The sequence below is a fragment of the Macrotis lagotis genome, chromosome 4 (assembly GCF_037893015.1).
Source record: "Macrotis lagotis isolate mMagLag1 chromosome 4, bilby.v1.9.chrom.fasta, whole genome shotgun sequence".
Classification (NCBI taxonomy): Eukaryota; Metazoa; Chordata; class Mammalia; order Peramelemorphia; family Peramelidae; genus Macrotis; species Macrotis lagotis.
Genome location: NC_133661.1, coordinates 125866169 through 125886187, shown reverse-complemented (window position 1 = coordinate 125886187; position 20019 = coordinate 125866169). Strand labels below are relative to the sequence as shown.

The following is a 20019-nucleotide window of genomic DNA, read 5'->3' as shown; positions in this document are numbered from 1 at the left end:
TCTTCCTTTCTTAAACTAAGCCTGCCTTTGAAATGTATATAGATTATTCTCATAATGATTTTTCAGATGAGAAAAAGTGGGTGATATATAAAGGTTGGTAATTACTCTTACTTTTAGCTGTTTTGGGGCATTAGAATCATGGGAGGATTAGATTAGAGATAGAAAGGGATTTTAGAGGTCACCTAGTCTAAACTATTCATTTTATAGTTATAGAAAATGAAACTCAGAGAAGGTAATTTGTTCTAATGTTCCCACATTCCCTAGCAAAGAGAAAACCCAGAACCAGTATCATGTCTATCACCTGTTTACTTTACCCTAATCCTGCCCCTCCTTCCCATACTTTTAGGGAACCCAGCATTTTCATTTTGAGGGACTAATTTTTGTTTTATCACCTTCTCCTCAATCTCTTCTAGTATTTGGGAATCTTTTCTTCCTTGAAGAGGAAGATACTGAGATTGAATTCTGAATTATCCTATATTCTCCTGTACAAAATGTGTTCTACATATTAGAATCTCTAGCTAAAATGCTTCTACCAATATTGAAATAATATTCAGTACCTTATTCATTTACAATATAATATAACTTTCATCTTTGGATTTCAAAGATTTTTATAAACTTTACTTTGTAGAAAGGAGTATTCCTCTTTGCAGTCTCAAAGCAAGAAACAAAGAGAAGGGAGTCCAAGAATTAAGTCCAAAGTCAGCTCATAGCAGAGATAAGTTTTCTGAATGGGTGGGGGTAATTACCTTTTTTTGACTGGTCACAAATGAAGAGGAGATAGAAATGAAATGGAAAACTCAACTCCTTTAGCATGTCATTACTATAACCCACACAACCCCTTCAGCTTGGAGTCTTTGGTGTCTTAGAAGTTAAGGGCCAGGCAGGGAACTCTTTGGCTAGGTTTACTTAACCATTTGGGGAACATATCAGCTATGGCTCTTTTGTAATGCCCCAAATAGGCATCGGAGTCGGAGTAATGGTTCCTATTTAAGTGCCTTCCCTTTTTTAATTATTTTCCATTTATCTTGTATATATCATGTTTGTGTGTGTGTGTGTGTGTGTGTGTGTGTGTGTGTGTATAATTATTTCCTATTTATCTTGTATATATCATGTTTGGTTGCTCATTTTCTCCCCCTTTCAATAAGAAGTTCCTTGAGGGCAGAGAGATCTTTTTCCCTCTTTTTGTACCCCCCCTCAAAACCACCTTTAGCTCAATACCTAACAACAGCTAATAGATACCTAATAAAAACTTATTAACTGACTGACTATGGTATGTATGTTAAGTCTTATACTTCCAGGAAGGTAAGGACAAATGGAAACCTAAGTGAGAGGTTTTTTTAATTAAGATGAACTATATTCATATGCAGATTTTATTCAGCACAATTGAACCCTAATTTCATCTATCAATGGTGAAATGAAAAAATGAACAAGATTTGGAATCTAAATACCAACATTCAAATCCTGATTCTGCCACTGACAGAGTTTTGGTGTGATCTTGGAAAAATCATTGAATAGGCCTCAATTTCCTCAGCTATAAAAAGAAGGGGTTCCATTTAGAGAATTTCTAAGGGATTTCAGTTCATAAATATATGATCCTCTAACCCCCAAATGTGTTGTTTTATAAAATACTTTTTAAAAATTCAGTGGATCTCTAATTTATTTTTAAGGTTATTTCTTAAAATGGTTGCAAATAAATTTTCCTTTTAAACCTGCTCATTTAGTCATATTTTTGGTTGTTTTAGGAGAGTGGAAGCAGTGTTGTTGTAGTGAAACACAGTGCTGGATTTGTACCCAGGTTCTTGACTACTTTACCACTCTGGCTCTCAGATTCCTTATCTATAAAATGAAGGTTAAACTGGAAGACCTCAAGGTCTCTTCCACCCCAAATCTATTATAATCCTCCCAATTTGGGGCAGCCCTAAACCAAAGATTATAAAACACCATATGACTTAACCTTATAAGAGAACCACTCTTAACCAATGAAATAAAATATACTAAAGTGAAAAAGTAACTCAGCTATCTTATTTATCTCTCTACATCTTTTCATAGTCTGAAAAATTAGGCAGAGCAGAATCTAGGAAGAGGTTACTTTTGTTGGATAACTGTTAGGTAGTCTTATCTACTTAATGGATCTAGTTGCTTGCTGCTTTTTTGGACAGACTATGCATTCCAAGAGGGTAGCCAGATCATCGTTGATTACATGTTATCATTGAAACCAGTTTGTTCTCATTAAAATACTTGGGTTTTTTAAGTATATGGTTTTATTGGTGGGGGGGGGGGGGCGGGGGTTGTATTGATCTTGTATTAATTCTGTGTTTTAAGAAACCAAGGCATGATTTAATTTTAAAAAGAAAAAAAGCACTGAATCATGGGTTGGAAACCTAAATTCAGGTCTTTATCTGCTAGTAACTTCTATCTAAATTGCTCTGGACCTGTTTCCTTACTTGTAGAAAGAGGGGAGTAGACTGAAGTGTCATATTCTCAGCCTACCATTCTACTAGTTATGTAAAACTCCCAAATTCAGCCTGAGTTATATTAAAATGTAGCTGAGAAATGTTTAACAAAAAATAAATAAAAATACAACATAGATAAGGTTAATTTGTGATTTTCTAAGCCAACAGGGATTCATTGCTATTTGAATTTGACACCATTAGATTACTGATCTTTAAAAGTTTCTTCCATCTCTTAAGTCTGTATGTTGACTTATAATAGTAATTTTCAATTCTAGAGTGGGATGTCATAGGTATTTTAATTTTCAAGTTAAATAGCTCATAAACTCCATTTGTAACATAGCAAAACACCTCAGAACTTTCTAACAATTAGAAATGCCCAAGAGTGAAATCAATGCTTGGTAAGTTCCCCTTTCTTAGAGGTCTATAAGCAAAAAAATGAACAAGCTATGTTACAGTAGAGAATACTTTTGCATATGGGTTCAATTAGTCACAGAGATCCTTTTTTGTCAATTCTTTGATTCTGAGGATTGAATAAGTATATTTTCCACTTTAATATGCTGAAAAAGTGAATGTCATTAATTGAAAAATCTTGTCCTGCCTCTGTGTCATCATCCTAAACATAATTTTACAGGACGACTTTAAATGTTGAAGATTTAAAGGAATCTGTACTGACCTCAAGACAAATCTAGGAGAGTTTTTTTGTAGAATAAATTTCTGATATAAGATGATTTTTAATCTCAGAAATTAAGTATATATTAATAAATTCCAGCTAATTAGAAATTCTGGCTAACTGAAATTTTTTTTAATTTCTATATTCTGTAAATAGATTATAACTTTTTAAATAAGATATTTTGATCTATCATCTTTCGGTTAAGTAATCATTGGCTTTAAAACTCCAGAGCTTGCTTAGGGGAACCACCCAAGTTGTTTTCTGCCTGAGAAATGAATGACTTCTCTGTGTAACAGAATAAATTTATTTTCAGAATGTTCTGGAAAGTTTTAAATTTTCCTCACCATAGAGAAAGAAAGTACTTCAGTTTTTCCACAGCTCTTTTTTCCAGCTTAAAAAATATGTTTCCTTTTTTACTTTGTTAATAAGGATATTTTAAAAAGTCTTTAATTTTATATATGTAATTTTAACTTATATAATATATTTGTGTACATGCACATATAAACACTAAATATATATATGCATACATATGTACATATATATTTTACTAGTGATTCAATTCATCACAACAAGAATATATTTTTGGTTCAGACCCTTAAAATTCAGCTATCTTAACTCTTAAACTTCTCCTTCTTATGTCTGGATCCTTGTTGCTGTCATCTATTAGCTGCAGGTCATTCCTCCTTTTTCAAGGAGTTAGTACCCAAATCACATTCCTTTCTATTTCAGCCTCTTTAATACTTAAGGACTTCAGTGTACATCTAAATGTCCCTTGAACATCCTGACCCTGGTCAGATGCCACTGATCTCACCATTATCCATAACTGTACTACCCCCCCCCCCCCCCCCCGCCAGAGTCCCAAACTTTAAAGTTTCCTTTCTGATCTGATTGTAGACTTCTGCCCTTCCATCTCTCCCTCTGTTTGATTCCCCTTAAACCTATTTTTCATCCTTGCCTCAATTTCTTGTCACTCCACTGCTTTTCTAGACCATCACCCTGCTCTTGTCTGACTTTCTTCCCTTCACAATCTTGTCATTACCAGGTGCTATACATTGTCCTATTCCCTTGATTCCTTTGCTTTCTTTTTCTCATACCATACCAAACCCTAATCTTGATTTACTCCTACCATTTGTCTTCTCCACTCCTACTTTTCCTATGGCATGCCACTGGAGTGACAACCTCCTCTAACCATGCTCACTGGGATCATTGCAGATTTGTTAGCCAATCTTAACTACATCCTCATTGCTACACAATAGTATCACATTCCCAACAGTAACTGTTCCAGACTTTGTCTTCTCTCCTCAAGCTTTTATTTTTTACCACCTTTTCTCCCACCCCTTCTGTAGAGCATTTCAACTCTTCCTTCACTAAGAAAATATAAGCTATCATGAACTTCTTTTTCTGCCTATCTCCATTTCAAAACTCTACTCTCTTACCCTATTCTCTCTTCCTTTGCTCCAGTCTTTAATGACGAGATAGTCTTTCTCCTTGTCAAGACCAACTCTTCTCTATTTGTTTCCTTGATCTTTTTCTTTCCTGTCTATTCCAGGAGCTTGACCCTTCAATCACCTCCTCTCTATCTCTAATCTTACTGTTCCCTTCCTCTTTACATCTTAAATGGTCCAGATCCCAGCTATCCTTAAAACAGCTAAAATTTAAAAAGCACAAAACCATTCACTAGATACTTCCATCCTCTCAAATTATTGACCTTTATCTCTCTTCTCTTTCACGGACAAATTCCTTTAAAAAAAAAGTTGTCTTCACTCACTACTTTCCCTACACTACCATTTGATAACAGTAATAAAAATTATTCTCCCCAAAGTTACTAAGTATTTAACTGTTTGCTAAATCAGATGGTCTTTTCTCATGTCATACTTTTTGACTTCCCTGCTTTTCACAGAATTAATCAGCATATATATATATATATATATATATATATATATATATATTCTTCTCTCTTTATCTTTTTTTTTTAGGTTTTTGCAAGGCAAATGGGGTTAAATGGCTTGCCCAAGGCCACACAGCTAGGTAATTATTAAGTGTCTGAGGCCAGATTTGAACCCAGGTACTCCTGACTCCAAGGCCAGTGCTTTATCCACTACACCACCTAGCCGCCCCTCTCTTTATCTTAAGACACTTTTCTCTCTTGATTCTCTTCCTATCTATCTGACCAATTCTCCTCATTCTCTGTTACTGAATTATTGTCCATGTCCATTCTACTTTGGCATTCCTCCTTCTCCTCTTCCTACTGGAACCCAGATTCCTGGCTCTGGGCTTTAGTCTCTAAAAGTCAAGCTTTCAACTTAACTTTTCCAGAACCAAGCCCCCATAGCATTTCCCATCCAGCTCCAAATCACAGCTGCCCCTCATCTTTCTACCCCACCCTTCAGCTCTTATCTTCCCATATCTGTATCCTCCCCATTAGAATGTAAGCTACTTGAAGACAAGGTCTATTTGACTTGCTTCCAGTTCTGTTACCAGTATTCTTTCATCCATCCATTTTTTAATGGTAAACCCCTTCTCTTTTCCCTCTGTACTCTTTCACTCAATAATTTAAGCAGTAATTGAAAAACCCAGTCCTATGGGTTCCATTATCATCTTTATACAAATATCCAACTAGTCATTCTCCTGAGCTCTGGTCTTGTTGATCTTCTGTCTGCTGGATATCTCTGTGTCCTGAAGTATCTCAAACTCAGTTGTCTAAAATGGAACTGATTACCTTTGCCATTAAACCTGTCCCTCCTTCCAATTTCCCTATTCCTATGGAAGACATGGAAACTTATTGTTACTGAGAGTCCACAGAATCATTCTTAACTCTTCTTTCTCTTTCTCCTTCCATATCCATTAATTAGCTTTCTTGTTTATTCTACCTCCAAGACATCTGTCCCATATTCCTATTCTCTCTACACTCAGAGTTATCACTGTAGTTCAGGCACTCATCACCTGACATCTAAACTACTGAAATAATCTAATTAGTTTCCCTGTTTTTAATCTCTTTCTTCACTAATCTAACCTTGACTTTCTTTCCCTATTAGAATGTCAGATTTCTTCAAGGTTCAACTCAGGTGTCACTTCTTAGGGAAAATTTCCCTAATCTCCCTAATAGTTAATACTTTCTCCTGTTTTTAAATGTCTTGTACTCTATGACCAATTCTGTTATTTGTTTTGTTTGACTAGGCATATTTGCTCCAATGGCTTTGTTTTTCATTCTTTTAATTGAGGAAGAAAATAAATAGCATTTGTTCATTAAAAAATTAATTTTAAAGATCTCCCCAATACATTTAAAATAGCTTGTTTTCACTTCTCTGTACACACTTTATTCCCCCCCCCCCAGTAGAATGTAAACTCCTCAGATGTAAGGACTATTTTTTTCCCTTTATCTTTTCATCCCAAGAATCTAGCTCAAGCTCTTACATATAATATGCAATTAATAATTGCTTGTGTGTAATTCCTGTCAGGAATTTTTGAAAATCAAGAAAGTATTGGGTAACTATGTACTATGACTTTGTGAATGAACATAGTTATATAAAATTACCTTACCGTATTTGCATTAAAAGGAATTTTCAAACACCTCTTAACTAAATTTGACCCTCTTTAAATAGATATTTAATGAAGATTTAATTCTCTGCAAGTTCTTTAATTCTTATGTTTCCCTTACCCTTTTTTAACTTTCCTCTTTTTTAGTCACTTTAATAGTACTATGAAATAGTAATTTTCAGATTTCAGTTTCAACCAACTTTGCATTGCCTAAGCAGATGATAGTAAAATACTTTAGAAACATATTCTTTCAGCAAAGTGATTTTTTTTGGCAAGACAGTGGGATTAAGTGGCTTGCCCAAGGTCACACAGCTAGGTAATTAAGTGTCTGAGGTCACATTTGAACTCAGGTCTTCTTGACTTCAGGGCTGGTGCTTTTATCGATTGTGCCACCTAGCTGCCACCACAAACTGATTGTAAAATACTTTAGAAATCGATTCTTTCAAGCTGTTGGGTGGCTCCTAGATGCCTAGTTGTTTAAATATAATTGGGGGAAACTTCCTAATAATTAGTATAAAACTAAAGTGCAATGTGCTGTTTTGAGAGGTAATGAGGCATCTTTAGGAAGATATCTTTAAACAAAAGTGGAGAAACTAGTTATCAGGCATGCTTTAGAAGGGAATTCTCATTTAAATATGGGTTGAACCAAATGGCCTCTGAGGCATTTTTCCACTCAGATTCTGTGATCACAATCCTTACAAATTCTTGCCCCAATTCAAAAAGGGGTAATTGTTTTCCCTCACGAAAAGATCATCAGCTCCATCATTGGCAGGGTACTCCCATAATGTGCTATTTGTGTCCCACTTATTTGAGTCATCTGTTTCTAAAACCATGTGTGTTGGGTTTGTTTGAGTTCTTTAAAGGAACTAGTCACACATACTTCTTTTTTGGTAGGAGAAAACACTAGCCTTGCTGAAAGATAGCACTGTGATCTTTTTTTCACAGTTACTTGCTGAAAGAAACTTTAGCAGTCTTTATGAACTAATGGTGAGATAAAAATAAACCCAACTTGTTGAGATATACACCCTTTTGTCCTGATCAGCACATAACCTGAAAAAGTTTGGCAGCATTATTGAAATGTTCTCCTAAAGACTTGAAGAGAAGATAAAAAAAAAAAAAAACCCAGGTGTCTTGGCTTTCTTATTGCATCCCTCAATTTTTGTTTCTCATCTCATTCCTCATAGCAAATTTCTCTCGTATGCCAGTACCCTAGTCCATGTGATAGCTATGACTTTGCCCATTGAACACAACTTAAAAGGAGTAACAAGCGATACTCAACTTTTTCCCTCTGATCTCTTCATTTCCAAGGCATTGCATTGTATGAATGTTTTTAAGTAGCAAGTACAAAGGTTTTTAAGTTCAAAACTGGGAGAATGTGGGTTTCTCTGACCCCTCTTATTCTCTGATATACTCTACTCTGCCAAAACCCTTTTCTCCTGACACCCTTCCTATACCTTAACAATTCCAATTTAAAATGAAGCCCTTGACTATCAGAGGTAACTCTATGGCTGGACACTAAAAGACAAAGTAGTTGTCAGAATACTGGGATTAGACTATAAGGCAAGCATGTATTTGCTTAAAAGATTTTTTTTCCTCCCTAAGTTGAAGATGAGGATGAGTATATAGTTTGTAGGATAAAACAATCCTTCCAGCAGGAGCTTTGGAAATTCTGGCCTAGGAGCATACAAATAAATATTTAACAACCAGCCCCCTCCCCCCCTAAAAATGCCCATGACACACCTTTAAGTTTAATCTTCAGTATTAACATTTTAACAAATTTTACAATATTAATATGTTTAACTTCTAGACTTAAGGTAACCTTAAGCCTACTGTACAACCAACAAAGCAATGTCTCGATTTGTAGCTTGTTTGCTGATTTCCTAGTTGTCAGTTGTCACACCAGAAATTGAACAGTGGTTCAGCACAGGACTCTCTGACCATCTGGAGCCAGAACTCACTTTCCCTCAATTCAAGTTCCATCACTGGGTTTTGAACAACATCCAGAGGCAGCTCTCTCAGGATCAGCAGCATGCAAACATCAGACTTGGCTCTTCGTGTCTTTTAGATTGCCTTTAGATTAGTAGCTTTACTGTACAATGTACAAAAACATTCATTCTTTGGAATTAATTTTGACTTTGCTAAAGCTGGTCCTAGAAGGATAGCCTGTTAACCAAAGTATTTATGTCCTTCAGCAGCATGAACATTTCATAGTTTATCTCATTTGAGGGAATTTGCTGATTTCAAGTAGGGAGAATTTAGTATGGTCTAATTTGAAAGTCATGTCTTCAACTAAATAAGAAGTGGAGTGCAAAAGGCAGGAAAGAAATCTGGTGGGATATGTCTGGTTGGTTTTTGTTTTTTATTGTTTTTCTGAACCATTTTTTGACTTGGAATCATATGTAAAAGTGTTGAGGGATATGTCTCAACTTTTAAATTCCAGGTCAATTCTATGCAGGCTCTATAGCACTGAGTACAAAAAATTAATAGGCTGCAATGCTGGTATGCCATAAATTGCTCATGAATCTAAGGATAGATTTTAGGTAATTGGTCTGGGTGACCAGAATTCTCATGGAATAAGTCAATTAGCACAATTGGAAGATAGTTTTAGGTATAGGTTGAACAGTTGTACCTGCCTAATAGTAATGTTTGAATATATTCATTCACCTTCTCAAAAACCTCCAGCTTCCTATTCCCTAGATAAAATACATGTTCCTTAGCCAGGCATCTAAAGTTCTTTATAAGCTCTAACTCTAATCAACTAGGTTCACAGGAATCTCCTTTTGGCCATATTTCTCAAGTTTATCTTGCACTTTCCACCCTCCTAGCATTAGCACAGGCCATCTTCCTTGCCTAGTATTCCTTCTCTCCTTTTAAGAGCCAGGTTAGGGGGTACCACTTTTTTGACTTATTATTTCCCCTACCCCACCTCCCTACCCCCCACCCCAAATCAATTTGAATTCTTCCTTCTCAGAGAATTGCTTAGTAGTTTGTCTGGACCTCCTCTTTGTCCTTGATCCCATTATACTTTTGCCACACTTTTTGGATCTTTGGCATAGTTCTAAGCTCTTTGAGGTCCAGAATAGTAGCAATTTTTCTTTTTATCCTCCGTATGCCATAGTGCCCTCCCCAACCAGTAGGTGTTGACAAATTGTGTTAAATTGAAAGTCTGGAAGAATTGTGGAAATCCTTAAGTGTTGACAAGTCCTTAAGTATTGAAAATTCTTAAATTTGAAAATTCTTAAATTTAAAAGAAAAGGATCAGGGGGCAACATCAGCCCTGGAATCAGGAGGACCTGAGTTCAAATTCAATCTCATACACTTAATAATTACCTAGCTGTGTGACCCTGGACAAGTCACTTAACCCCATTGCCTTTCAAAGCCCCCCCCCCCCAAAAGAAGAAAAGGATCACAGGATTTAAAAAGCTGGAAAAGAAAAAAGTAATTTAACCCATCTCCTCCCTTTCAATGCACAAATGAAGAAACTGAGTCTCAAAGTTAGAGGAAGCTATTCATTTGACAAACATTCTTTGAGCCTCTACCATAGGCAAATCATTGTGCTATTAAAAAGAAAAAGCAAGGGTGATTCTGGCAGCCAGATTTCATAGGCAAAGATATTTAATTATAATGAATTTGAAATGAACCAGTTAGCATTTGATTGATTAGTCTTTGAGGTAGGAAGTAGACTTAGTAGTTTGAGCCAGTCAACAAGTTGTGTTTTAATTAAGTTATTAGAGCTTATCATAACCAAAGTAGCATATTTTTCAACTGCCCATCCAATTTCACAAATGGACAAGTAAATAGAATTTCTTCAGAATCTCAGTAACCAAAGAACTGAATTAATGAGTAATGAGATTGGCAGATCTTTGCTTAGGACCTCTGCCAGTTCCCTATGAAGATGCTATATTAGTTGAATACTACGTTAGTTGAAGTTGGGTTTTTTTTCCCTCAAGTTTGTGGACCACAGTATTTACTTTTTTCCCCAAATCAAGCATCCTTAATGCTTCTGTATTACTTGTGAACAGTAATATTATGACTTACTTGAAATCAGTGCTGTACCAGACAGGCTAAATGTCAGCTTTACTGGTAGATATCAAAAAGGAAAACAAAAGCAGCATTTTTATTTCTTATAAAAGTTGTAATTACTAGGGAAAAAAAGAGATCTCCCCAAGATATTTTACTTTGAAGCTGAGTGTTCCATTCATCAACATTATACCAAGCAAAGTAGCATCCTTTGCCACTCAAGGGGTTTAGAGATTTCTGATTCCATAGCTAAGGGATGCTAGCTTTACCCTTAGCATCTGTCTTTCAATTCATGTTATTATCCATAGGAGACCATTTGAACATTTAGGTGGTATTTAGGTGCTAGGAGAAGCAACTCGGAGAACATCAAAAGTTCTTCTTTTGCTAAGATGTTCCCTTGGTCACTTAGCATCCTTTAACAGTATGTTCTATTTGAACTGCTACCTCTTTATGAATTATTACTTTCCATTCCACTTGTAAAAGACTAGAAACAAGACCTAAATTATTTATATTATCTTGGCAATTAAAAAGTGATGGCTGTGGTTTCCTTCAAACTCTCCCCTACCTTTTGTCCTTTCACTATTTTATCTAAAATTCTTAAGTGCCTATTATTATGTAGATAATATGTGTAAAGCATTGTGCTAACCTTTGGAAGACAGCACTTCAAAGTGAGACTGTAGGTAGGAAAGAAGGAAATGGCTCCAACAATAGTTAGAAAAATATTGATCTCACATAGATAATCAGCTTAAACATTTCTCACCTTCTGTATCTCAATACAGGATTGCTTCCTTCACTTCATAACTTTAAAAATACCACTCCTTAGTATTCTGTGGCTTCTTTTCCTCTGCAGAATTGTCCTTGGCTTAATTTTTAACTTGATTTTATCTGTATAAAAACACAGGGAATGGAACATGATATGAACTGCTTTTGGAATGACCTTTATTCCTCTGAACCCAAAGTGAGCAATTGCTCAAATACTTCAGAAGTGATTTTTACCTTATTCAATTGCCCTTTTTAATTACAACATATTTATGGTTATTATTTGCATACAGTGGATCTTCTGTTACTGAACAAAAATATTTATGGCAATTTCTTCTTATATGAAAGGACTAAGAAAAGATTTAGAAGTCTGTAGGTAATTGAAATATTAAGCGAATCTAAACAAGATAAATATTGGAGACATATCTTTGTATTTTTTTAATTCCAACGAGAAAAAATAGAGATTTCTCATATAAAGCAGTGTCTTTTTCAGTTTATTTTTAAGTGTAAATACTTTTGGCTTGAAAATAGAAAGTAGCTAAAGAGAATGTTTTAGGATGAATACAAATATCAATATTCCATGTTCAAAGACAGTTGTTTTTGAGTGTTCCTGGAGTTAAGAATTAACTTCTGTTTATTTACTGTTTCAGTTAACTGTGTCCATAGATAGTGCCCTACTGTGTTTTGATAGGTGCCATGGAAGATGTGGGAAAACAGAAGTCAAGAAAACAATTATAGGAAGGATGGTCTCCAGCAAAATTATGTAAACAAAATATGAAAGTGTTAGGTGTGAATAGTCTGGAACTTTGGAACTTAGCAGATTGTGCTTTCATGCCAGAGCAGTGGGATAGCAAGTAAGATAGAGCAGTTCAGAGATAAGCTAAAGTAACATTGAGGATCTAAGTCCAGAAATAGTACAAATGACAGATTTGCCCTTTTTTCTTTCTAAATTTTCTTCTAAAAGAGTTTGTCACTAAATTCATTTTAAACCAAACATTAAGTGCCTGCAGTTTGCACAGCCCTATGCTAGGCCCTGGGAGCTAGATGGTAGACACTAAATAAACATTTCTTGAATTGGTTTTTATTGAAGAACAAAAATGAAATAGTCCCTGACTTCAAAAAAATGGACCCTCATTCAAGAAACTTACATTCAGTGGAACCCAAGGATAAGAAAAATGTGATGTGATGTGATGTCATTTCAAAAGGAAAAACCAGGAAAGACCCCTTACAGGAAGTAGCACCTAATCTGTGCTTTGAAGGAAATAGGAATTCTCTAAGACAGGGAGCAGAAAAAGGTCAGGCCAGACAAGAGGACCCGCTACTCAAAGGCATGGGTGCTTCAGGCTTGTGTAGGAGGTATGAACCAGTTTGACTAGAGAGGAAAGGGGAGTAAAAGGAGACAAAATAGGAAGAGTCAGTGATAACCAGACTGGGGAAGGCTCTAAATGCCAGTCTGAGTGGACCTTATTGTCAATTAGAAACAAGAAGGAATCCCTAAAGATTTTTTGAGAGTGGAGCTAGAAGGAACTTTAGAGATCATATTGTCCAACACTCTAAAGCTCACACTTTCTTGAAGTATTGGTTATTCAATTCTTCCCTCAGTAATCTCTGACTCCCCCTTCAGATATCTGTCGCATCTTTAGAGTGTAGAACCCAGAATATCTCATTTTAGGTTCTTTTCTTACCATATATTGTTCTCCAGTTGTTTAACCTATATTCCTCTTAGGGTCCTCTGTGTAGGCCCTGAATTCCATCAAGTGTCATCTACTTGTCAGGTGCTTAAAGAACCTGCACAGCATTGGGGCTTCCAGCAGAGGATCATTACATATAATGTTTGATAAGGTTGTCTTGTGGTAGTAGGGCCTTCCTTTTGCCACTTAGGTATTTCACAAAGTAAATTCATGAGAAGATAGAAATGGAACTTTTGAATATGCAGTTTCTACCTTTTCAACGGGTGTTTGTTTTTTCTTTTAAAGTCAATTGAAAAACATCTTTTCCACTCTTTCCCACAGTTTCTGATCTGATGCTATCTTTGAAGGCAGTTAAAATTGGTAGCTGGAAGAAAGTAATTATTCTGCTCAGGGGCTTATCCTGGTGCATAATCTGGTGCTGACAATTTAGATTTCTTTTCCCCATAGACCTCATTATTCTACTTCTTTTAAAAAGAAATACTGATTCGTTTGGTCACTATAACACTTAAAAAGAAAAAAATGTGAACTGGTTCTGTCCATGAGATGGCTCTTATTTTCTTTAGCATTATTTGTAAATGGGACTTGTCAAGAAGCACTGTTCAAGGACACTCACAAAATGAGTTTTTTGTTATTGCTTCAGTCTACAATTCTTTGCAATAATCTTCTTCCACCCTTCAAACAAAAACAGTATTTTTAGACTATTTTGTGTGTGTTTTGGTTAAGCTTCCATTTTTACTTCATAAAAACAATGTAATATCTCTTTGATTTTTAGGATAATTTCTCTATAAAATTTGATCTATCTCAGTTCAGTGGCTTTCTAAGGACAACACTCAAGAATTTTCACCGTCAAGGAACAAGAGTCATAGGTAAGATTATTTTTCTAAGGATATTTTCCCCCCTTTCCAGGAGTTTCTCAACACCATATTGAACTGATAAACTTGACTTGAGAATCTGTGCTTGTTGCTTATTTGCTTTATAAAATAAAATGAGGATAGTCAAAACCTATGAAATCATATCTGTTCTCTTCCAAACAGTAAAGGAAACTGGTTTTGGTTTTGTTCAATTTAATCCAGCAAAAATAATATTAGATGCTTTTTATTTTTTGGCTATGCACTAGGGCTGCAAAACACAGAAAATTACTTAGCCCTTGTCTTCAAAAAGGTTTCATCATCTTACTATTAATTGAAGGAGTGGAGGAGATGAGGGTATGAAGATATATAAATTAATTTGAAAAAGGAAACAGCATACACCAGAGGGGATTAAGGAAGACTTTATGGGAAAGATGATATCTGATCTAAACTTGGAAGGAAGCAAAGGCTTTTCAGAGGCAGAGTTTAAGGAGGGAATCACATTCCACATATGGAGAGGGATAGAGCTCTGCATTGGAGAAATGGTGAATAGGATATGAATTCAGGAACAGCTGGTAGTTCATTTTTACTGGAACACTGAATATGTGATGAATTAATATGAAATTAGGCTACAAGAATAATTTGTAGAGGGCCAAAATTAGAGAGTTTGTAATTTATCATTGAGGTATTAGGGCAGAAACCTAGAGGCAAAAACGAAAAGTTTTTTAATAGGACAGCAACATAGTGAAGCCAGTGCTTTAGAAACATTGTTTTAAGTGTATGAAAAATTGATTGGAAATAAGAAAACCAGTTAAGAATATATTATAGTGGTCATGGTAAGAGATAATGAACTAGAAAACTGAACCAGCTATGGGGATGGTTATGAAAGATACTGTTCAGGTAGACTAATGGATGGGGTGCCAAGAGGAGGAAGAAGAAAGGAATCTAGGATGAGTTGAAAATTCAATGTAATATATTTTTATACAAAGGGGTCACTGACATACCTGGTGAATTTAAGAAGAAAATATTATCTTTTTGAAAAGTTTAAAGGTTACATGTGATAAAAATTATCCAAGTTGATCACTTGGAAGATGGTCAATTATTTTTTTTAGGATTTTTTTTTTGCAAGGCAAATGGGGTTAAGTGGCTTGCCCAAGGCCACACAGATAGGTAATTATTAAGTGTCTGAGGCCAGATTTGAACTCGGGTACTCCTGACTCCATGGCCAGTGCTCTATCTACGGCACCACCTAACCACCCCAATTATTTTTACTTAATCAGTAAAATTAAGTGCCTACTACTGCATGCTTAGAAACTGGAATATAAAGACAAAAACAAATTATTTCCCACTCAAGGAGCTCAATTTCTATTAGGAAACACATGTATATAAATATACACAGAATAAATGCATAAAGACTAAATACAAGATAAAAATATAAGGTAGTTAAAGACTAGGTTGTTTAGGGAGAGATGGAGGGCATCATCAGTTGATCTAATCAAAAAAGCATCTGTATCTTGAAGGAAGTTAAAGATTTAGGTAGAGAAAAAAATTTTTTCACCACAACTCCTGATATAGATCAAAACACAAAATGGTCATGTGAACCCCATCTGCTTCCTGAATGAAGGTAGTCAAGTGAGAGAAAGAAGAGCTAATAGTGCTAACAGTTGCATAAGAATCACACTTAGTTAACTGGTTTTATTTATTATTTACAAGTGATCTTATTGTTCAACAATGAAAGAATTGGTGTTCTAATAAAGGAACTAAGTCACATCCATCATTGACATTGTTGAAATTGCACAGAATAAGACGATGCCAAGGGGGTTGCATTAGGAGGGCAGAAAAACTTTATGAATGACATCATCATGGGTTCCCTAAAGTACAGAGAGTGAAAACGTTCTGCTTTCCAATACTCATGGTATGGAAAATGAGTTAAAATTGAAGAAATAACTGCATCTTGCTTTCCTCAATGAGTTGGGTTCTTTTTTGTGAGGACAGATAAGTAGAACTATTCAGTTATGTTTTACTTTTGCTATTAGCCAAAGGATCCTCTCCCCTTTTTACTAGTCTTTGCTGTAGGGTATTTCTTGTATTAAGTCTTGATCAATTTTAAGTCTTGATCAATTTTTGAAGATTGAATTAACAATTGAATGATGTTTGAGATTTTGAAAACTGTTCTCCTTTTGTCACTATTCACTAGTTTATATCTATGCTAAGTTTTCTTGAAGCAAAATAGCCTAATGGTAAATCAGTCCATGAGGACCTGATGTCATCGCTGCCAGACCAGAGAGCTGATGTTCTTCTTATTTTTGTGCTTAAGCAGAGGGAGAAAACATTATCATTTCATACAAGTTGAATCAACTTCAAAAGACAGAGTAGTAGATCCTGTAAATAATCAGATGCAAACATGGATTGTTATATTCCAAACTTTTTTTGTTTTGAATTTGGATCTGATAAGTAAACATAAACAAAATATCGTTACATTTTTAAATTTCCCCTGGAAAAATTTGGCAAGAGTTCCATCTAGTCCCCCTGAAATCATAGAGAATTCCATGGACCTGGGAATCAAATTTCTTCAGAGAACAGGAGAAAACAGATCACAGAAAAATCAGACTATATATTATTGTCTAATTTTAAACTTATTATGAGATATCTCTGGGATATCTCAGGCAGTAAACTTATACTTGTCAGTAAAAGCATTTATTCCTTTTGGCATTTTCAAAGACATCTTTTCATCTTGCACATTTAGCAAACACCTGTTACTTAAGGCTATTTTGCCTATCTGTAAACAGAAACTCATAGCATGCCTACAATCTGAAGTCTAGAAGCAAAATGTTACTCCTGCTGCAAGATTTGAGTACTCACATATTGTATAATCAGTAGGACAAATTCTCTTTTTCCTATTGTTCATAGTTTATCTTGATATTCTTGTCCAAAATAAATTTCAGGGGTGGCTAGGTGGTGCAGTGGATAAAGCACCGGTCCTGGAGTCAGGAGTACCTGGGTTCAAATCCGGTCTCAGATGCTTAATAATTACCTAGCTGTGTGGCCTTGGGCAAGCCACTTAACCCAATTTGCCTTGCAAAAACCTAAAAAAAAAAAAAAAAGAACTCTCAAAATAAATTTCAGTATTTCTATGACATAGTCTATTGGTGTTAGATAAAAATCTAAAAATTTTCTACATAATATTGACATTTGAAGGGACTTCAATGGCCATCTAGTTCAACCAGTATTCAGAAGGAACTGCAAATACAACATAAACTACAAGTGGGTCATCTAAACTTTCTGAAGACCTTCATGAAAGAAGGACTCAACTACCTTCCAAGGTAGCTAATTCTACTTGTTAGAAAGGTTTTCCTGACTGCAAGCCTAAAACTTGCCTGTTTTCAATATTCTTCCTTGTTTGGGAACCAATCTCTAGAATCAAACAGAACAAGATTAAACTGTCTCCCTCAAGACAGTCTTTCAAATACTTTAACACTACTCTTAGGTTCCCTCTAAATCTTCATTGAATGACAATATGTAGGGGAAGCCAAGTGGCACAGTGGATAGAGCACTGGCCCTGGAGTCAGGAGTATCTGAGTTCAAATCCGGCCTCATACACTTAATAATTGCCTAGCTGTGTGGCCTTGGGCAAGCCACTTAATCCCATTTGCCTTGCAAAAACCTTAAAAAAAAAAAAAAGAAAGACAATATGTAGTACAGTAGAATTGCTACTGGATTTGAAGAGAAATCTATATTCAAATCAAAGTTAAATGCTATCAGTATGACTGTCGGCAATGAATGAATCAATCAACATACATCTGTTAGAATATGTACTAATGCTATTCTAAGTGCTGGGGATGAAAAAGCAAAAGTAAAACAGTTCCTGCCCTCAAGGAACTTCTGTTCTAACAAGAAAGACCATAAACGTTTACATACGTAATTATATGAAATACAAGGCCTCATATAGAAGGTGATGCCTAATATAGATCTTAAAGGAAAACAGGGATTCCAAGAAGTTGAAATAAAGAAGAACATCATTCTAGACTTGAGAAACAGACATTGCAAAGCCACCAAGATGGAAGATGATGCGACAGCTGACCTGTCAAATGTGTGAAGGGGAGTAATGCTCAAGAAAGCTAGAAAGGGCCAGGTTGTAAAGAGCCTTAAATATTAGACAGAGAACTTTATATATGATCCTAGAAGTAACAGGAAGCCAATAGAATTTATTAAAGGAGGGATAGAGAGAAATGACATGATCAATTCATTTTTGGAAAATTTCCTTAGCAGTTAAGTAGAGGATAGATTAGAGTAGGGAAAAGCCACTGACAAAGAAATCAATTAGGAAACTATTTCAAAAGCTGATAGATGATGAAAGCATGAATTAAGGTATTTGACTATATAAGTGAAAAAAGATGAATGCAAGAGATATTGTAGAGGTAGAAATGACACAATTTACCAACTAATGCTAGGAAGAAATAAAGGATGATACCACAATTGTGAATGTGGGTGAATAGAAGGAAAAATGGCATCTTTGATGGTAATAAAGAAGTCAGAAGAGGGATTTTGGGGGGAAATAGTGATTTCCATTATGGATAGGTTGAATGTTAGATACCTTTGGGGCAGCACTTCAAAATGACTAATAGGCAGCTGAGAGAATGGAGCTCTAAGAAAGACACTAGGCCTGGCTGTATAAATCTGAGAGTCATTTGTATAGAGATGATCATTGAACCCAGAATAAATGATGAGATAACCAAGAAAGAGTATTGAGAAAAGAAAAAAGAGCCCAAGACAGAACCTTGGAGTACAGCCATAGATGGGATGTGGGAAATGGATGATGATGATCCCATAAAAGGAGATTGAGAAGGAAAAATCAAATATGTATTAGGGAAAAGCAAGAGAAATCACTCTCATGAAAACTAGGAAAGGAAAGAAATGTAGTTCACAGTGTCAGATGCTGGAGAGTTGTCAAGAAACATATTTGACAATTAAAAGATCATTTGTAACTTTGTAGAGAACAGGAATGAATGGATCAAGGCATGAAAAAGCACTGAGTAAGCAGTTATTATGTGTAAGATAATATACTAAGCCCTAGGGACACAAAAAAGTCTTTGACCTAAAGGAGCTTACATTCTAATAAAGGAGTCAGCAAATATATAGAGGGGAGTGGTAACCAAAAAGGAAACTCTGGTCTAAGGAGTTCAGGAATGGTGAGATCCATAGGATGATCCCTTGACATGCTCTTTCCAAAAGAATGAGTAAGTGCTCTGATTGCTACTTGTAGAGCAAATGGTCAAAAGGCAGTAGTAATCAGAGCACATGATATTAGAGAAGATATCAAAATGGCTTAAGTTCCCTGGTTGGGATGGAAAGCATAGTCTGGTTTGGAATCAGCTATCTAGCTATCTCAATGATAACTCAAGACAGCTTAGCTCTTCCTTAGAGACTGGGAGCTTGCATTGTAGAAGACTTTAGCTGAATGCTACTGGCATAGTGAGGAGAATTCAGGTGGGAGGGCAATATGGCAAGATGACCTCGGTGAATGGTTAAATGGGAAGTGAAATATATCATTTCTCTGAACCTCCATCTCTTCATCTGTAAAATGACCTCTGAGTTTCCTTTAAATCTGAACCTCTGATTTTATGATCCAGTTCTTTTCTCTAGACCAAATATACCTTAGTTCCTTTAACTGATCCCTTCATGACATGAACTCAGTATCCTTCAGAATCCTGATTGCCTTCTTTTGGATCTTAGGTTTTTTACAGGTTTTATAAATTCTTACTACCTAGAACTATACACAATAGTTGCTAAATTTCTTGGTCTCTTTTTTTTTTCACCTTTTTAAGGAAAATATAACCATTTAAGCTATTTCTTGTTGTTTTTTTTATATGTGTCTTAAGAATGTTTGTTAATGAGGAAAAAACCCACAATGCCACCATCTCCCCTCCCCATCCAATATACTCTATTATTTAAAGAAGTGTTGACTGGCCATTTATTGCAAAGGAAATTAAAATTCCAATGAGAATCTAACTAAATAAATTAAATATTAAGGGGAGGTGATA

The 20019-nt window shown here is 35.4% G+C and overlaps 1 protein-coding gene and 1 long non-coding RNA gene across 4 annotated transcripts in view; one reads left to right on the top strand and one right to left on the bottom strand.

Annotated features, from left to right (window-relative positions):
• The window catches only part of ABHD2 (abhydrolase domain containing 2, acylglycerol lipase), a 116766-nt gene that overhangs the window by 20795 nt on the left and 75952 nt on the right, over positions 1-20019 (top strand). For 2 of the 3 annotated variants that reach the window (XM_074234114.1, XM_074234115.1), the window contains one exon: positions 13903-13996. The exons of the other annotated variant lie outside the window; for it this stretch is intronic. The gene's annotated coding sequence lies outside the window, so the exon portion shown is untranslated. The remainder of the gene's footprint in view (positions 1-13902; positions 13997-20019) is intronic. 3 annotated transcript variants of the gene reach the window in all.
• The window catches only part of LOC141521495 (uncharacterized), a 59860-nt gene that overhangs the window by 14974 nt on the left and 24867 nt on the right, over positions 1-20019 (bottom strand). The window contains exon 2 of the long non-coding RNA XR_012477954.1: positions 11441-11565. This is a non-coding gene — a long non-coding RNA (uncharacterized LOC141521495). The remainder of the gene's footprint in view (positions 1-11440; positions 11566-20019) is intronic.